This window comes from Bos grunniens, chromosome 28, assembly GCF_055505025.1.
Source record: "Bos grunniens cultivar Pamir isolate PY7600 chromosome 28, Bosgru_T2T1.0, whole genome shotgun sequence".
NCBI lineage: Eukaryota > Metazoa > Chordata > Mammalia > Artiodactyla > Bovidae > Bos > Bos grunniens.
The window spans coordinates 11,113,133-11,133,187 of NC_141192.1; the positions used below are offsets into that span (position 1 = coordinate 11,113,133).

At 44.5% G+C, this 20,055-nt stretch overlaps 1 pseudogene; it reads right to left on the reverse strand.

Annotated features, from left to right (window-relative positions):
• Positions 1-679: 679 nt before the first annotated feature.
• LOC147342846 (RNA-binding protein 3 pseudogene) lies at positions 680-16,698 on the reverse strand (annotated as a pseudogene).
• Between the last annotated feature and the right edge of the window lie 3,357 nt (positions 16,699-20,055).

The following is a 20,055-nucleotide window of genomic DNA, read 5'->3' on the forward strand; positions in this document are numbered from 1 at the left end:
TCCGTCTCTCACTGCTGTGGCCCAGGTTCAATCCCTGGTCAGGGAACTAAAATCCTGCAATCCATGCAGCACAGCCGAACAAACAAAAAAAGAAACTTCCATATAATCAGACAGAGTGCTGAAGTGAAAAAACCTCTAAGTAATCATGTTCTTGGCCTTCCCTGGTAGCTCAGATGGTGAAGAATCTGCCTGCAGTGCAGGAGACCTAGGTTCGATCCCTGGATTGGGAAGATCCCCTGGAGAAGAGAATGGCAACCCATTCCAGTATTCTTGCCTGGAGAATTCCAAGCACAGAGGAGCCTGGCAGGCTATAACAGTCCATGGGGTGGCAAAGTGTCAGACACGACTGAGTGACTAGTACTTCACTTCACATTTCAGTCATGTTCTTGATTTCTTATAGTTAACCGTTGGAAATTATTTCCCAACAATGATTAAAAATTGTGTACAGGTTTTTAAAAAATGTTCCTAGATGTACTTTATTTAAAACAATCCATCTAGTTAAACTTTTATTTTTTTTTGGTCAGAACCAAATAATCCTGGGAGCCTGAACTGAAAAAGTGGTAAAAAAGGAAAAAAATACCCAGACTCTACAAATGTCTCAGAATTTTTCTTTAAACAGGAGAAAAAAAATTTTTTAAACACATGGAGCTTTCTGAAAGGTCTTTAACAAGCTACCTTGGGAGCTCAATTGAAAAAAGAGGTAGATGTACTAAAAACAGATGTTTCCGTGCAGCTCCAAAAATCTTTATAAATACAGCCATTTGGAAGGATGGTCCTGGATCAGAAGTTTTATTCCTTGTGTATCTACACGGGATGTGCATGCATCTCAGTTGTCATAATTGTCCCTGTAATTTCCTCCTAAATAGTGGTCATAACCACCCTGACTTCTGCCACCATAGTCTCTGGATCTTCCATGTCCATATCCATATCCTCCAGGTCAATTGTTACACCTGTCACTTCCATAGTCCCGGTCCCCACCTGCTCTAGAGTAACTGTGACCACACCCACAGGCTCAAAGTCACCTCCTCTTGTTCCCTGAGGCCAACTTGCCCGAGTGGTCTACATGGATCTGACAATTATCAGAGACTTTCCATTCAAGGCTCTCATAGCATCGGAGGCACACTCTGGACTGTTGAAGGTGGTGAAACCAAAACCCTGGGATAGCTGTGTCTTCCAGTCTTTGACCTTGACCACCCCAGAAACAGGTCAGAAGCTGCTGAAATGATCTTCCAGAGCGCGCCCATCAGGGCTGAAGTTGAGTCCTCCCACAAAGAGCTTCCCTTCTTCAGGGCATGGCAGTAAATTCAAGTCCTGGAAATGAAGACGTAAAAAGGCCAAAGAGACAGCTACTGTGAAGGAGCTGAGAGACTGGGCTGTAATGATACTTTTTAATTCATCTACTGAAGGGCATCTTGGTTGATGCTAGCTTTTGGCAACTCTGAATAAAGTTGCTGTAAACCTTTGTGTGTAGGTTTTTGTGTGGACTTAGGTTTTCAACTCATTTAAGTGAATAGCAAGGAGCACCATCTCTGGATTGTATGGTAAATCTATACTCAGTTTTGTGAGAAATTTCAGACTGTCTTCCAAAGTGGCTGTACCATTTTGCATTCCCACCAGCAATAAATAAGAGTTCCTGTCATTTCGCATCTTCACCAGCATTTGGTGTGATCAGGCTTTCAGATATTCTAATAGGTGTATAGTGAGAGAAAAGTGAAAGTGAAGTCTCTCAGTCACGTCCGACTCTGCAACCCCATGGACTGTAGCCCACCAGTTCCTCCATCCATGGGATTTTCCAGGCAAGAGTACTGGAGTGGGCTGCCATTTCCTTCTCCAAGGTGTATAGCGGTATCTCACTATTTTAATTTGTAAGTCACTGACATATAATTTTGAGCATCTTTTCATATGTTTATTTGCCATCAATATATCTTCTTTGAGAAGGTATCTGTTCACATCTTTTGCCTATTTTTTAGTTGGTTGGTTTTTTTATTGTTCAGTTTTAAGAATTTTTTGTATATTTTAGACATAAGCCTCTATCAAATTGTGTTTTGCAGATATTTTCTCTCAATCTTTGACGTGTCTTTTTATTTTATTAATGTACTGAGCTTCTGTTATTATTATATGTTTAACTTCTAAGAGTTCATTTTTGTTCTCTACATGTTCTTTTTAATAGTTCCTTCTTTTTGTTTCATGTATAGAAAAATTCTTCCCATCTCTCTGAAGATATTCATGACAGTTTTTTCCTGAAGTGTTCCTCTCCCTGCAACCCTCTGTTTTTTTCCAAAGTGCTTTTATTTCTTAGTAGAGGCTCTCCCCTAACAACAGGGGATTCTTGTTTGCCTTCTTGTCTGAGGAAGACACCAGAATCTGACTGTACACTCTGTCTGTGTTTGTGTTTGGGGATGTGGGGGAGGGGAGGGTGTGCTTCTTTCTAGGGTAATTGGGCCAACATTTTTGAGGGGAGACTTCTTATCCAGTCCTTGCTGGACCTCACTACTAGTACTTTGGGATTTGAGTGGGAGAAGAAGCCTAGAAGTTCAACATCTAATAAGTAAATTTCCATTTCATCCCTATTTTAAATACTCCATACTCATCTATGTCTGCTCTCTTCCTGTCTGGAAATCCTTATTTTATCTTCAGATAGTGAAGCTTCAGGTTTCTGCTGAGGTGCAGAACAGTTTACCACCTGTCTGGTGAGGCAGGGAATGGGTCTGGGATTAAACTGCTTTTTAGACTTTTGGGGGCATAAAACATTATGAGTTTATTCCATGAGGAAATTTTCATTTTCCCCCAGTGTTTTAATACTCAACAAGAATAACATCTAATGTCTTTTCATATTATTTGTAGGCTTAAATTTTTAAATTAGAAGTGGTGATACTAGATAAGATATAATTCACACTAGTTTCTAATCATCTTCTTTTAATAAGAATTTGATGAGATTATTTTGTCACCCTAAAATAAGATTTTACTAAAATGTATACTTTTCTGTCATTTGTTCATCCAAAGATCCAGCTTTATTATCCTCAGTCTGTATTTATAATGAATGAATTTGAATGAAAAATTCCTATCAAAAAGTATTTCTATACATTTTATTTTAACTAGTTTCTATTGGAATATTGGAGAAGGCAATGGCACCCCACTCTAGCACTCTTGCCTGGAAAATCCCATGGATGGAGGAGCCTGGTAGTCTGCAGTCCATGGGGTCACTAAGAGTCAGACATGACTGAGCGACTTCCCTTTCACTTTTCCCTTTCACTCACTGGAGAAGGAAATGGCAACCCACTCCAGTGTTCTTGCCTGGAGAATCCCAGGGATGGGGGAGCCTGGTGGGCTGCCGTCTATGGGGTCGCACGGAGTCGGACACGCCTGGAGCGACTTGGCAGCAGCAGCAGCATTGGAATATAGTTGATTTACAAGGTTGTGTTAGTTCCTGCTGTACAGCAAAGTGAATCAGTTATACATATACATATAGTCACTCTTTTTTAGATTCCATGCCCATGTACGTCTTTACAGAGTACTGAGTTCCTAGTGCTATACAGCAGGTTCTTATTAGTTATCCATTTTATAGTAGTGTGTATATGTCAATCCCAATTCCCAACTTATCCCTCCTGCCTATATTTTATTTGAGTAGACTCTTCAAGGTGTTCTGTGTTCTAGCTAGCATTATCTAACATTTATTGTTTCCATGGGTTTAAAAAATAAACTTTCTATCTAGTAGTCATGTCTCCTTAGGCTCCTCTTAGCTATGACAATTTCTCACACTTTTTGTGTTTTTTATTATTATCTTCAGTTTTGAGAAATACTTTTCAGGTATTTTGTAAAATGTCTTTCACTTGGGATTTCTATGATATTTCTTTGGTGATGACACTTGGGTTACATGTTTTGAAGAGAAAGACCACAGAGGCACAGCACCATTCTCATCATATTGTATCCAAAGGACATGATATCAACATGGCTTATCACCAATGATATTAACTTTGATTACCTGACTGAGACACCACCGACTGTCAGGTTTCTCCCTTCTAAAGTGAATCTGTCCATCCACTCCCAACCCTGTAATCTTTGGAAGGAAGTCACTATGCACAACCCATATTTAAGGACTGGGTGTTATGCTCTACTTCTTGAGGGCAACAATGTGCATAAATTATTTGGAATTCTTCTGTACAGGAGATTTGAGTAGTCTTCTCTGATTATTTATTTAGTCCTTATTTGTATCAGTGTGAATTCAGGAGCATTTATTTTATACTTTGAGTTATAATCCAATATTACTTTAGTTGCTCAAATTGTTCCAACTTCGGCTGTTAGGAGCTTTTCCAGCTGTCATCCTTGCTCTTGGATATGCCCTCACCATTGTGTGTGCGTTGTGTATGTGTGAGCACTTTCCTACTTTTTGATCCCCGGCTTGTTTGTATATTTCCTTCCCCAACTCTAGAACCATCCATTTTTCCAAGGAGTCCTGGTTCCTTTTGTTGGAGAGGGGTATTGGAAAACAAGATCTGGGTGCTGGATATGCTCACTGATATTGGGATGTTGTAGCTTCTAGGCCTGCTCAGCTGACAAAAGAAAAATTGTGTGTGTAAATACTAAACCACACACACACACACATACACACACACACATACACACACACATCTATAAATAGTTCTGTATGTAACCATCTATATGGTATGTATATTAAGTTAAACATAAATTCATCCCATTTCCTTCCCCTTCCACTCTAATCCATTAAGAAGTGGATCATCCTAGCCTCTTCTCACTCATTTGTAACCTCCCACTCCAACAGTGAGAAACCATGACCATTTACCTGTTCATTTACCTACTCACTCACTTCCACTACACATGTATAGATCATCAGAACTGTTAATCTGTAAAGTCATGCGAAAGAATTAGAGTACAACTAGAAAATAGTGATTATGCACAGTTTCTTTTGCTTCTACTCTTATTTCATCTCCAAAGTTACTCAGGTCAGCAACTTTTCCCCCGTCTCCTTCAATCAGCCTCATTCATACATTTGCAATGAAGTTAGATCATTTCATGGAGAAGGCAATGGCACCCCACTCCAGTACTCTTGCCTGGAAAATCCCATGGATGGAGGAGCCTGGTGGGCTGCAGTCCACGGGGTCACTAGGAGTTGGACAAGACTGAGCGACTTCACTTTCACTTTTCACTTTCATGCATTGGAGAAGGAAATGGTAACCCACTCCAGTGTTCTTGCCTGGAGAATCCCTGGGACGGGGGAGCCTGGTGGACTGCCGTCTATGGGGTCACACAGAGTCGGACACGACTGATGTGACTTAGCAGCAGCAGCAGATCATTTCATCATATTATACATTCCATCCTGGGATAGATATCCCATCCTAGATGAAAATCACCTAAGTGTTTTTTAAAAATTTGCAATGTTAAATTTCATTGTGCTATAAAGTTCTATGGATTTTGACAAAGGCACCATTACAACAACATATAGAACAGTTTCAAAGTCCTTAAAAATTCCCCAATGATCTACCAATTCAACCCCCCCTATTTCCTGGCAATCAGTGGCAATTACTTTCTCTACAGATTTTCCTTCTCCAGAATGTCACATATTAATACTTGGAATCATACAGTATGTAGCCTTTTCAAACTGGCTTCTTTCTGTTAGCAATATGTGTTTAAGATTCATTCATGTTTTTTCTCAGCTTCGTAGCTCACTTCTTTTTATCATTGAATAATATATAATTGTATGTATATACAATTTTGTGTGTTTATCCATTCACCTATTGAAGAAATCTTGGTTGCTTCATTTGGGGGATTTATAAATGAAGCTGCTATAAATATTTGCCTGAGGGTTTTTGTGTTGGCGTAAGTGTTTAAATCAGTTGGATAATTAAATAGACTTTTGACTAATCATTCCTCGTTTTGGCTTCCCCTTCATACCCACTTCCAGAGAAAAGGGATGTTTTTTATTTCCAAGCCTTGAAGGGTTCTGCAATGTAGATCAGCTTGCTTCATGTCTCCCTACCTGCCCGCTTGTGGTTCAGCTCTCTCTGGTCTGCTACATAAGTTACACTCCCATCAGCTTTCCAGCCTGGAAAAGTATGTCGCATAATCCCCTCTCATAGTCCCATTAGTTTTGTGGGTTTATATCTTGACCCTTTCATGGTCATTTTGGTGGGATGGAGTGAATGCTAATGTCAGTGTTCCACCCACCAGTTTCAACCAGAAATTCCAACTCCCCCAACCCTTACCCCTGCTTCTTTTCTCAGGGATGGAGATTTGATCTCCTTGGGGATGTGAAGTCAGGGCTGCTGTGACTCCAGGAGAAAGCAAAGGGAGAAAAGACCCTTTGCTCCCAGTCTTTCTCGCAGTGCCCGTGGGTCAGGATCTCATTTCCAACCCCCTGCCCTTAACAATCTAGACCTTAGGACTTTGAAGGCTGGAACCTGTCAGGAAGGGAGGGGAACTGGCTCAACATTCATGAGCTGGAGGCCTCAGAGCAAGGTCCTGTGTGGCTATGGCTTACCCTGGGAAAATGGCCCAAATGGCAGGATAGGAGGGAGGGGCAAAGAGAGCAAGACTCCAGGAACAGATTGGAGCCAAGTATTTCTCGAGTCCCTGTTTGGTACCTCCACGCTCACCTTCCTAACAAACAATGTCTTGTAGAAAACCTTCTGGGGGGTGGGGGCATGATAGTGATAGAGAAACCAAGAAAGAAGGTGAAGTCAGGGACGCAATGAAGAAATTAGATAATTGGTCATTGAAGAGAATAACCTCTGTCTGCCCAGCCTCTGATCTCCTTTACCCTGATCTCTTTTTACTCTACCCAGAGCAACTTCTCCCTGGGTGATACCATCCTGAATTGTTCTCACTCTCAGTAGGGATCGAAAGGCCTCCCCAAGTCATAGCTCCAGCCCCAGTCCCCTTCCTGAACTCTAGCTGAGTTGCGATGCCTTGCCCTGGATGTAGCATACCTATCACAGCCACGGGTACCCTGTGCCACGCTTTCCCTCCTCCCATCAGAGCCCATCATCTGTGTTGGGTTTCCTAAAGATTCTTCCAAGTTCCTGATTCACTTATATATCATCTTATCTCTGTGAAGTGTGATGCATTTATTTTGTAGCTTTAAAGTATCTTTGCAATAACTTTTTAGGTCTTTGGGTGAAGGGCTATGTGACATGAAACTTGAAAGAACAATTATCTCCTTTGCTGGGGTTCTTTTTTTTTTTTTTTGGCCATGCTGCGAGGCATGTTGGATCTTATTAATAGTTCCCCAACCAGGGATCGAACCTGCACCCCCTGCCCTGGAAGAGTGGAGTCTTAACAACTGGACCTCCAGGGAAGTCCCTGCTAGGGTTCATTTTGGAAGGGTCTTGTGGCACTCCTTCAGGCCCAAAACCATCCTAAGACTGGTGAAAGTTTGCCTTCTTTGGAAAAGGATGTTTCCCAACGTCTTAGGAGAGCACAGTTTAGGGTCTCACAAGCACTTGGAAGTTTTTCTTACTTTATCTTTCATTCTTTCTCTTACATCATCTCTTATCTCTCACTGGGGTTAAGAACAGCTTCCCAGGTCCCTGGTTTCCCTTTTGGAAAATGCACTGGAGGTTTTGTTCCCATGGGATGGATGGGATGAAAGTCTGGTTCCAGGGATGACTCAATAACAATTTAAACAATTAGCAGAGGTTTATGCAATGCTCTTACTGTCCCTGGGCCTGTGCTAGCAGAGCTTTACTGCCTATGAGCAGAGCCCAGATGCCTTGTCCTGTCATCAAAGCTACTCAGCATCTGTAGCATTTCCCTTATGTTGGGGCTGAAAAGAGTCAATGGAGCATTGAGGTTAGGAGTGTGGGCTCTGTATTCAGACAACTTGGCTTCCCAACCAACTCTGCCACATACTGTGTGACCTTGGGAAAGTTACTCAACTTCTCTGTGCCTCAGTTTCCTTCTCTGTAAAGTGGTGAGTGATGGTAATAATAGTATGTGCCTCATGGAGTTTTTGATAAGACTAAATGAATTTATAAGTGAAAAGGGCTCAGAACAGTGCCTGATGCTGAGAAAGTGCTGTCAGCTACTCCTTGCATCCCAAAATAGTCCCTCTCCAATCAGCCTGGACCATTTCCTGTTCCCCTAATTCTGAATTTCTGTTAACTAGGCACAAAATAAATTCTCTTTCTCTCTTTATCCTCTTCTTTTCCTTCTATTATCAATGATAACTATCATTTATTGACCATTTGCTACAGGCTAATTATTTTTCAAGTGTTTTTTTTTTTTTTTTCAAAACTCACAACCCTGATAGACTGTGAACATCACTCATTTTATGGATAAGAAAACTGTGCCTTAGAGAGGGAAAGTCAGTGTTTGATCCAGTAAAATGCTAAGTGGCAGATCTGCAAGTTTAACTATTTCCATCTCCTCTGTCTCCCATAGCAGGCTACCTCTCCCTGTCTCACTAACAAACTTTCACTGCCCGTCACCCCGACCTGCAAGGCTATGCTTCAGTTTCTGCACATTGTGAATCACATCACTCTCTATGCTTTTGGCTGCAAGTAGTGGAAAATCAACTGCAGCCAGTTGATTAAACTAGAAAGGGAATTTGATCACAAAAATGCAGTGTCTAGAAGGAAGGCAGACTTCAAGCATTGGCGGATCCAGCAGCTTATCAATGTCCCCAAGGTCCCACTTTTCATTGTCCTGTGCTGCCTTCTTCCATGTCGTCGTCTCAGCCTAACCCTGGTTCCCAAGTAGCCTTGGGATGGCTGTCAGCAACAATCTAGGTGCCTTAATCTAGAGCTCCACCCCCTGCCCCAGATCCTAGGATGAGGATATGAGAATAAGCAATATATTTGGGAAGATATCCCACAAAACACTAGTAGGAAAATGGGAAACTGAGATAGAAAAGACAAACAGTCCATAAAGAGTTATTGAGAAAATTATCTTTGGAAAACTAGACTGCAATCTCACAGAGGAATTTTGGGAACCATGTAGACCCTGCACAGTTATCCCACCAAGTGGCCCAGCTACTTCTGGCCTGTCCTAGGATCAGGCAGAGTGGGCTCCAGCAGCCAGAAAAAGCCTGAGGCTGAAAAAAAAAAAAGAAATCAAATGCTGGCAACTGGAAATGGGACAGAGAATACGGGAAGGGCGCTGAATGCACCTGTTACAGTGTGTGTGCTTCTGCAGTCATGCCCACGGGGGACAGGGAGGGGTCCTTCCCACAGCCATCACACCACAGTCCTTGACTGCACTCGGTTTATCCTGCTGAGGTCCCGTGCCCACCCCACACCTGAACCAAACCTGGGTGTGGGGGAATACTCTGCCCTGGTGTTTTCTTATTTGCGTCAGTTTTCCTGTTTGTCTTCAGTTCCTGCCCGCCCAGCAACCCATCCTTGTGGCAAGAGATGGGGTCATGCTGATTGGCTGAGGCCAACCAGGGCCTCCTCCTGTGCTGGAGGTGGGGTCAGTCCCATCAGAACTGCATGGCAGCTGTTCTGGAATGCTGGGAGAGTGGGAAGGATGCTGAGAAGCAAACGGCAATGTTCATCACAGAAGTATTTCCTAAAACAAAAGAAATGGAATGAAAACAAAGCTTGGAAGAGGAGGAGTACAGAAACCATGAAGTCAGGCCTGGAAGAGGACTTTGAAAGTCACCTAGCCTAGTCCACCAAAGCGACTGCAATTCACTCCTGGTCTGTCCTCCACAGACATTCAGGCTTAACTGGCACACTTCTAACGACAGGGAGCCCACTCAATCTCAGAGTGACCCACATCTGTTCCAGAGACATCTCCAACCACTAGAAGACTCTAGTCATATCGGGTGGAAATCTTCCTTTCTCTGTCATCTCTGGGGTTTGCAGGACACATCTGCCCTAAAGCTGAGCCCTACAAGGACATGTAAACAGTGGTTGCATTTCCCTCAGGACTTCCCTAGAACAAACTGACCACTTCCAGGCCTGTCACCTCAGAGTTGGTGACCACAGAAGGGCCCCCACATCCGGAGTCGGGGGCTAGGGGAGGCCCAAGGGGCAGGCATCTCGGAGCTGGTGGAGCATTAGACGAGATTCTTTCCTGGAAGCATCTGCCAGTCTCCAGGTCAGCCACAGTTTACTGCTCAGAAACAAATGGCCACAGTCACAGGGAGGTGCCCCAGTTCGCTCACAGATGTGTTTATTTGGAGGATGTGACCTCCCAGACACACAAATACTCCGCCTGCCTCCCGCCCCAGCGGCTCCCACAGGGGGCTTCAAGCAGCCTAGTTATGGCTGCATGTTCTGTAATGGGAGTTCCTGAGGTCTGGGCTGCTCCCATCTGGCTGCACACATTCAGGCCCCACACCCAGCCCCAGCCGTGACCCCTCCCACCGTCTCAGAGGTCTGCAAAGGGTGAGGCAGGACAGGACAATGGGTGGAGTCTCAGACGGAATCAGAAACCCTCCAGTGAACCCTCCTCCATCGGGATGGGTAAGACTTTGCCTTTCAGAGTCTTGGTTTCCCTTATCTAAAAAACGGGGAGAGGAACTCATTTATGGAGGTGCTCTTGGATATGGAAGTACTGAGCATGTGCTGGGTTCTTACCAGGCACGTGTGTTAGGGTGCTTTATTGGTGAAGGCTTCCCTAGAGGCTGCCCTGATTATCAGAATCTGTTGAGATGGTTCCCAAGGCCTTGTTCTAGTGACTTCACAGCTTTCAAGGCACCTGATGTAATCTTCCATCACGGAAACACCCCTCAACTCCTGCCTTCCTCCAAGGTGCCCTCACATATTGACCAGATAGGCGGGAGGTCCTATCCTCTCCCAACCTCCAACTTTCACAAACCCTATAGGAGATCCTGTAGTTCTGGATCCCACCCTCTTCCTGGGAGCCATCCCTACCCCATTCACACATCTATGGAGGGAGCACCTTGCTGAATTCTTGCCCATCCTCTGGATCTCCACTGACCTCAGGAACCTCCCATGACCTAAACTGGACTAGACAGAAATCTTCTCTGGGGTCTTCAGGCTGGAAGCAGATGAATCTTTCCTTCTCTGAGGCCTGGAGCTGCTGGCAGCCACACGGAAAACACCAGCTTGTAGCGAGGGGACAAAGCCGATGCACATAGAGAAGCAGAGAAAAGTGAGCTTCAGACCTGCTTGTTCCACCCTTCGCAGAGGCTCTTCTGAGCTCCAAGTGATCAGACTATGGGTGAATATGATCTGGGGGAATCAATCCAGAAGCTGGATTCGGTTCAGTCATATTGTGTCTCCTAGAATCAGAGCATGGCATGTCAGCATCAGCTATTAGCTGGTGTGGACCTCTTCAAGGATAGAGCCTTTTTCGGCAGTCATGAGGGTTCGCACATAAAGAGAGACAGAGAGCAGCGCCCCCGACTTGTAGGGCAGAGGAGCAGGAAGCAGAGACAGGAAGGAAACTGGGAGAGAGGCTACCTTGGTTCCAGACAACTTTCCCTTCCTGTTTTCACTCCTTGGGTCCTTCACTGCCTGCCCTCAGGCATCATGAGACATTCTTGCATCTACCTGGCAAATCTTCCCCTTTTGGCTCCAACTACTTGGAGAGGGCTCCTGCTCCATGCCGCCAGCTGTCCATTCTTTCAACTCAGACCAAGATGGAGGCAACAAACCAGAGCCTGTTCACCCCCCACCCCCTCACCCCCCCCCACCCCCCTGACTCTTTGCGACCCCATGAATCGCAGCACGCCAGGCCTCCCTGTCCATCACCAACTCCCAGAGTTCACTCAGACTCATGTCCATCGAGTCAGTGATGCCATCCAGCCATCTCATCCTCTGTCGTCCCCTTCTCCTCTTGCCCCCAATCCCTCCCAGCATCAGAGTCTTTTCCAATGAGTCAACTCTTCCCATGAGGTGGCCAAAGTACTGGAGTTTCAGCTTTAGCATCATTCCTTCCAAAGAAATCCCAGGGCTGATCTCCTTCAGAATGGACTGGTTGGATCTCCTTGCAGTCCAAGGGACTCTCAAGAGTCTTCTCCAACACCATAGTTCAAAAGCATGAATTCTTCGGCGCTCAGCCTTCTTCACAGTCCAACTCTCACATCGATATATGACCACAGGAAAAACCATAGCCTTGACTAGACGAACCTTTGTTGGCAAAGTAATGTCTCTGCTTTTGAATATGCTATCTAGGTTGGTCATAACTTTCCTTCCAAGGAGTAAGCGTCTTTTAATTTCATGGCTGCAGTCACCATCTGCAGTGATTTTGGAGCCCCCCAAATAAAGTCTGACACTGTTTCCACTGTTTCTCCATCTATTTCCCATGAAGTGATGGGACCGGATGCCATGATCTTCGTCTTCTGAATGTTGAGCTTTAAGCCAACTTTTTCACTCTCCACTTTCACCTTCATCAAGAGGCTTTTTAGTTCCTCTTCACTTTCTGCCATAAGGGTGGTGTCATCTGCATATCTGAGGTTATTGAGATTTCTCCCCGCAATCTTGATTCCAGCTTGTGCTTCCTCCAGTCCAGCGTTTCTCATGATGTACTCTGCATATAAGTTAAATAAACAGGGTGACAATATACAGCCTTGACGTACTCCTTTTCCTATTTGGAACCAGTCTGTTGTTCCATGTCCAGTTCTAACTGTTGCTTCCTGACCTGCATACAGATTTCTCAAGAGGCAGATCAGGTGGTAAATTCCCATCTCTTTCAGAATTTTCCACAGTTTATTGTGATCCACACAGTCAAAGGCTTTGGCATAGTCAATAAAGCAGAAATAGATGTTTTTCTGGAACTCTCTTGCTTTTTCCATGATCCAGAAGATGTTGGCAATTTGATCTCTGGTTCCTCTGCCTTTTCTAAAACCAGCTTGAACATCAGGAAGTTCACAGTTCACATATTGCTGAAGCCTGGCTTGGAGAATTTTGAGCATTACTTTACTAGCGTGTGAGATGAGTGCAATTGTGCGGTAGTTTGAGCATTCTTTGGCATTGCCTTTCTTTGGGATTGGAATGAAAACTGACCTTTTCCAGTCCTGTGGCCACTGCTGAGTTTTCCAAATTTGCTGGCATATTGAGTGAAGCACTTTCACAGCATCATCTTTCAGGATTTGGAATAGCTCAACTGGAATTCTATCACCTCCACTAGCTTTATTCTCAGTGATGCTTTCTAAGGCCCACTTGACTTCACATTCTAGGATGTCTGGCTCTAGGTGAGTGATCACACCATCGTGGTTATCTGGGTCATGAAGATCTTTTTTGTACAGTTCTTCTGTGTATTCTTGCCATCTCTTCTTAATATCTTCCGCTTCTGTTAGGTCCATACCATTTCTGTCCTTTATTGAGCCCATCTTTGCATGAAATGTTCCCTTGGTATCTCTAATTTTCTTGAAGAGCTCTCTAGTCTTTCCCATTCTGTTGTTTTCCTCTATTTCTTTGCATTGATCTCTGAAGAAGGCTTTCTTATCTCTTCTTGCTATTCTTTGGAACTCTGCATTCAGATGTTTATATCTTTCCTTTTCTCCTTTGCTTTTCACTTCTCTTCTTTTCACAGCTATTTGTAAGGCCTCCCCAGACAGCCATTTTGCTTTTTTGCATTTCTTTTCCATGGGGATGGTCTTGATCCCTGTCTCCTGTACAATGTCACAAACCTCATTCCATAGTTCATCAGGCACTCTATCTATCAGATCTAGGCCCTTAAATCTATTTCTCACTTCCACTATATAATCATAAGGGATTTGATTTAGGTCATACCTGAATGGTCTAGTGGTTTTCCCTACTTTCTTCAATTTAAGTCTCAATTCGGCAATAAGGAGTTCATGGTCTGAGCCACAGTCAGCTCCTGGTCTTGTTTTTGCTGACTGTATAGAGCTTCTCCATCTTTGGCTGCAAAGAATATAATCAGTCTGATTTTGGTGTTGACCATCTGGTGATGTCCATGTATAGAGTCTTCTCTTGTGTTGTTGGAAGAGGGTGTTTGTTATGACCAGTGCATTTTCTTGGCAAAACTCTATTAGTCTTTGCCCCTGCTTCATTCTGTATTCCAAGGCCAAATTTGCCTGTTACTCCAGGTTCTTGACTTCCTACTTTTGCATTCCAGTCCCCTATAATGAAAAGGACATTTTTCTTGGGTGTTAGTTCTAAAAGGTCTTGTAGGTCTTCATAGAACCGTTCAACTTCAGCTTCTTCAGCATTACTGGTTGGGGCATAGACTTGGATTACTGTGATATTGAATGGTTTGCCTTGGAAACGAACAGAGATCATTCTGTCGTTTAATACCCATTAGCAATCATTCTTCCTTCTTCCCACTTTCTCCATAGCCCTTGCATCCGACTCTGTGCGACCCCGTAGACCTTGGCAACCCCTAAACTGCTCTCTCCCTATATATAGAATTTCGTGTTCTGGACATTTCATATAAAATGGAATCTTACAAAATGAATTATTTTGTGTCTGGCTTTTTTCACTTAGCAGAGTGTTTTCAAGGTTTATGTTATAGCATATATCAGTAGTTCATTCTGTTTTATGGCTGAATAATACATTTCATTTACCCATTCGTCAGTGGAGGGACATTTTGGTTGTTTCCACCTTTGTTTTTTTCCTGAGCCGGGAGGTATGCGGGATCAAACCTGCACGCCCTGCATCGGGAGCCTGGAGGCTTAACCACCGCCCCACTGGAAGCCCTGTTGTTTCTAACTTTTGCCCCTTGCGGGTAGTGCTGCTGTTAACATGTGTGTACAAGTATTTGTTTGAGTACCTGTTTTCAACTCTTTGGAGTATATACCTAGGAGTGGAATTTCTGGGTCATGTGGTAATACATTTGATTTTCTGAGACACTGTTTTCTCCAGCAGCTGCACCATTGTATATTCCCACCACTAATGTCTCCATATCCTCACCAACATTTGTTATTTTCCTTAAAAAAAAACAAAGTAGCCATCCTAGTGGCTATAAAATGGTATTTCCTTGTGGTTTTAATTTGCATTTCCCTAATGATTTCCCTGTTGGCTCAGTAGTAAAGAATCTGCCTGCTAATGCAGGAGACGGAGTTTCGATCCCTGGGTTGGGAAGATCCCAAGAGAAGGAAGTGTCAACCTACTCCAGTATTCTTGCCTGGGAAATCCCATCAACAGAGGCACTTAGCAGGCTACAGTTCATGAGGTCGCAGAGTCAGACATGACTTAGCAACTAAACAACAACAGCTAATGATAGTGAGTGTCTTCTCATGTGCTTAATGGCCATTTGTATATCCTCTTTGGAGAAATATGTATTCAGATCCTTTGCCGAATTTCAAAAAGAATGAGTTGTCTTTTTATTAATGAGTTGTAATAGTTCTTTATATATCCTGAGTACAAATTTTTTTATCAGATATATGACTTGGAAGTATTTTCTCCCATTCTGTTGGTTGCCCTTTTACTTTATTTTATTACCTATTTAAAAATTTTTATTTTGTGCCCTTTCAGGCACAAAAAGATTTAATTTTGATGAAGTCCAATTTAACTATTTTTTCCTTTGTTGTTTATATGTTTGGCGGCATATCTAAGATACACTCAGTGTCTTTATCTTAGAGTCTCCATCCGTGGACTTCTGAATTCTACGTAAGATTGGCAAAGTCTTTTCTATCACTTGTATCTTGAACAAGTCTATCTGTCTCAGATTACAAATTCCTGGGGTGGTGACCAACTCTGAAAAACAAATCCATGCTGTGCAATTAATTAAAGCTTTAATGATGATCGTGATAGTGACCCAGGGATCAGTGAGCCCACCCTGGAGTCTAACCTCATATTCCAGAACAAATCCATTTCCCCTTTACAGGTTCTAAGGATGTGAAGGCTCCAGAGAAAGGGGAGACTCCTGGACCCAACAGACAGAACAGTCAGGAATGGCTGTCCTGCTTGGAGCCTGCTCACCCGAGCCAGAGTTTCCGATAAGCCTGGCTTTCCACCAAACCAAGGGCAGGGCTTGTGCTGTGACGATGGTAGGGGCTGGGAGGTGGGTGGGCCTGTCTCCCTGCAAGAGAGAAAGCTGTGCTGCCTGGACAAGATCAAGTGTCCAGCCCTGTGAGCTCTGGCTAAAGGGAGTCAAGGGTGAGAAAGGCAGGTGCAAGGACCCACAGAGGGTGGCTGCTCGGCTCCTGGTCTGCAGGGGCATCTCTGTGGGCTGTGGCTGTTTTAGGTCTGCCGACTTGGAGCTGACCCCTGTGGGAAGCTTGTATCTGGGGATCTTCCTAGGCTGTGCCAGGGCAGGCCAACCCTGAACCCAGCATGCTGTGCCAGAGGACGGGGACTACAGCTGACCTGCCTCAGATTCTGGGTTGCACACAGCTGTGGACTTTGGCAGAACTCACTAGTACATTGTGATCTGGAGTCATCTAGAGGGTTCCTACTGTGTGCTTGTGCCAGGACCTCAGCACCGGGCCTAGCACACTGCCTGTGGGTGTTTGGGTTGAGAGTCCAACATCCCTGCTAAGCTCAGAGGCCCTGGAAAGAGCCACCATCGTTTCTTGCCTGGATCACTATGGTGGTTTCCAATCAGTGTCTCTGCTTCCATGCTCACTTGCTTCTAGTGAAAGTCAGATCTTGTCATTCCACTTAGAACCCTCCAGTGCCTCTGCACGTCACACCCAGTAAAAGCTACAATCCTTGCAATGACCCTCAAGGCTCTGCAATGGGACCCCACTTCCTCTCTAAGCCTTATCGCTGTCTATACTTCCTCTTGCTCTCCTAGGTTCTACTCTGTGTCCCTTGAATACGGCCACCCTAGTCCCACCTTGAAGCCTTTGAACTTCGTCATTCTTCTCCCTGGAATGCATTTCCTTCTAATATCCCAAAGTTCTACTTCCGCACTTTATTCATGTCCTCATTTGTCGCCTCCCCAGAGAGGCTGACCCTGACTGCCCCCATCAAAAACAACTGCTAACTTTTCTTGTCTTCCTTTCTTGCTTTGTTTTCTTCTCCTTAGCACTTGTATTTTCTAACACGCTATTTTAGTTACTTACATATGGTGTCGGTTTATTTGGTCAATTTTACCTTGTGCCCAAATATTTGAAAGTGAAAGTCTCTCAGTCTTTTCCAACTCTTTGTGATCCCATGGACTATACAGTCCATGAAATTCTCCAGGCCAGAATACTGGAGTAGGTAGTCTTTCCTTTCTCCAGAGGATCATCTTCCCAACCCAGGGATCAAACCCAGGTCTCTGGCATTGCAGGTGGATTCTTTACCAGCTGAGTCACAAAGGAAGCCCAAAAATACTGGAGTGGGTAGCCTATCCCTTCTCCAGCAGATCTTCGTGACCCAGGAATCCAACTGGGGTCTTCTGCATTGCAGGTGGAATCTTTACCTACTGAGCTATCAGGGAAGCCCGCCCAGATACTCGGTCAAACACTATTCTGGGTGTGTCTGTGAGGGTGTTTTGGATGAAATGACCATGTGAATTCAGAAGATCGTCCAATCTGTGGAAGGCTTCAGTAGTATAAAAGGTGGAGTTAGAAAGAACTCTCTCTCTCATCTGACCGTCTTTGAGCTGGAATGTTGGTCTTTTCCTGCCTTCGGACTCAGAGTGTGACCACAACTTTAATCATAGGTTCTGTTTGTTCTCAGATTTTTGAATTTAGACTAGAGTTGGGCCGTCAATGCTCCTGGGTCTTCAGCTTGCCATATGGATTAGGGGACTTTTCAGTCTCCATAACCAGAGGAATCAGTTACTTACAATAAGCTTCTCTCTATATGTAGATATATATGCTATAGATATAGATCATACATATATATCTCTTCCATTGGTTCTGTTAGTGTTACACAGGTTAATACACTTGTCTACTGTCTAAATCCTTCCACTAAACTGTTAGTTTGCTGAGAGCAAAGATTTGGGTATGTTTTGTTTACGGTTTATCTCCAGCGCCTCTCGCAGAGCAGGTGCTTAGTAAACTCTTGGCGAACGAACAGCTTCTCTCTAGTCTCCTGCTTGCTGGCACCCCCCTCCCCACCCCAGTGTAAACTGCTTGCCAAAGCATCCCGTCAGAAGCACATATTCAATGATGCAACATCTTTGATTGAGAATTTATGGCTTCAGATTGTGTGATTGTGTGAGGTTCTCGAGCATCTTTTGACAGTCCAGGCCAGTCCAGAGAAGGCTGATGATAGATGAATCTACCCTGGAAAATTTCTGGTGAGTGAGATACCAGGCCAATGAAACCAGTGGGAAGCTGACCTGCGTGATTGACAAGATGCACCAAGACATGTAAGGCAGATGGGGGAAAAGAAAAAAAAAAGAGTAAGAGAAGCTGTGTAGAAGGAGAGGGGTTCAGAGACTGATGCTTGCATATTCCATGTCAGATGTAGGAAGGCTTTAGTGGCATGGACAGAATATGGGAAAGCATGAGTACAGCAGTGCAGTGGGGCGTGACGGTCCTGGAGATGAGGCAGACTGGGAGCTGAGAAGGCAGGGTGGTGATGGGTCACAGATCATTTATTGTCCACTTTTGAAAGTGAAAGGCAGTGTTATTAATTTACAGTCCCACATAGGAATGACAAGTAGGAGCCTGGACTTTCATGAGCAAACCAACACATAGGGATCCCAGTGTTTAGCCTCTTGGGTTGATGGCAGGTCTCAGGATGGAGAAAAAAATCAGTACCCTGGTGAGAGGTCACTGGGGACTGATGGGACTTTCAGGCAGTTGAGGACAGAGTGGGGGCATGGTATATGCCAAGAAGATCCCTGAGTGGGGGCTTTACAGAGATGGGGAAGCCCAGGTGGGAAGCTTTGCTGGGGAGGGTGGAGGACACAGGCCCCACCTCCAGACCTGGTGGAGTGTTTTAAGCTTGAGAATAAGATTTTCTCAATCTTGTACACAAGTCACACTTTTGGGGGACTTTCCAAAGCATTTTTTTCTTTTAGTCTCATAACTTTCTTGAGAGCTATCTACTGTGCTTCCTGTTTTCAGAAAGTGAACCAAGGCTGAGTGTGATCTAGGTTATTGACCCAAGACAAATTGAGGAAACCCCTAAAGTGGGGTTGCCAGATAAGATACAAAAGGATGCTGTGCTGTGCTGTGCGTAGTTGCTTAGTCATGTCAGTCTTTGCAACCCCATGGACTGTAGCTTGCCAGGTGCCTCTGTCCATAGGATTCTCCAGGCAAGAATACTGGACTGGGTTGCCATGCCCTCCTCCAGGGGATCTTCCCAACCCAGGGATCAAATCCAGGTCTCCTGGATTGCAGGTGGCTTCTTTACTGTCTGAGCCACCAAGAAAGCCCAAGAGTACTGGAGTGGGTAGTCTATCCCTTCTCCAGGGTATCTTCCCGACCCAGGAATCGAAGTGGGGTCACCTGCATTGCAGGCAGATTCTTTACCAGCTGAGCTACCAGGGAAGCCCAAGATACAAGAGGATACTGAGTTAAATTTGAATTTCAGATAAATAATGAATATTTCTTTGAGTTGCTTCCTTGGTGGCTCAGACGGTAAAGCATCTGCCTGCAATGCGAGAGACCTGGGTTTGATCCCTGGGTCAGGAAGATTCCCCTGGAGAAGGAAATGGCAACCCACTCCAGTACTCTTGGCTGGAAAATTCTATGGATGGAGGAGCCTGGTAGGCTACAGTCCACAGGATCACAAAGAGTCGCACACAACTGAGCAACTTCACACACACAAAAAAGATGTCCTAAATATTGCACAGGACATACTTACACACACACAAAAAAAATAAAGTTCTGGGCAACCTTGCTTGTTTGTTATTTATTTAAAATTCTGGGCAACCTTGCTTGTTTGTTATTTATTTTGCTAAGTCTGGCAATCCGGGAGGAAGGGGAATAGGTCTGAGTAGCTGTATGCATCAGAGAGCCTTGTTATTGGCCCAGGAGGCTGGGAGGGCAGGGCCAGGTCTGAGCCAGGCTGAGAGAAGCACGTCAGTTAGAAGAGGCAGACAGTGTGCAGAAAGGGCCCCAAACTGGCCAAGTCAGCCTCTGGATGGAAAGGCCAATGGTCTAAGTAAGAAAGTCTTCCTGCTCATAACTACAGAAGCATGCTTGAGATCAGACAGAACCTCAGGGCCCAGAAAGGATGCTCACAACTCCTATTTTAATTGGATCCTCTCAGCCCTGGGGTGTAGGCATAGCACAGACCCTTAAGCCCAAAGCACTGATAAGGAAGCTGAGGT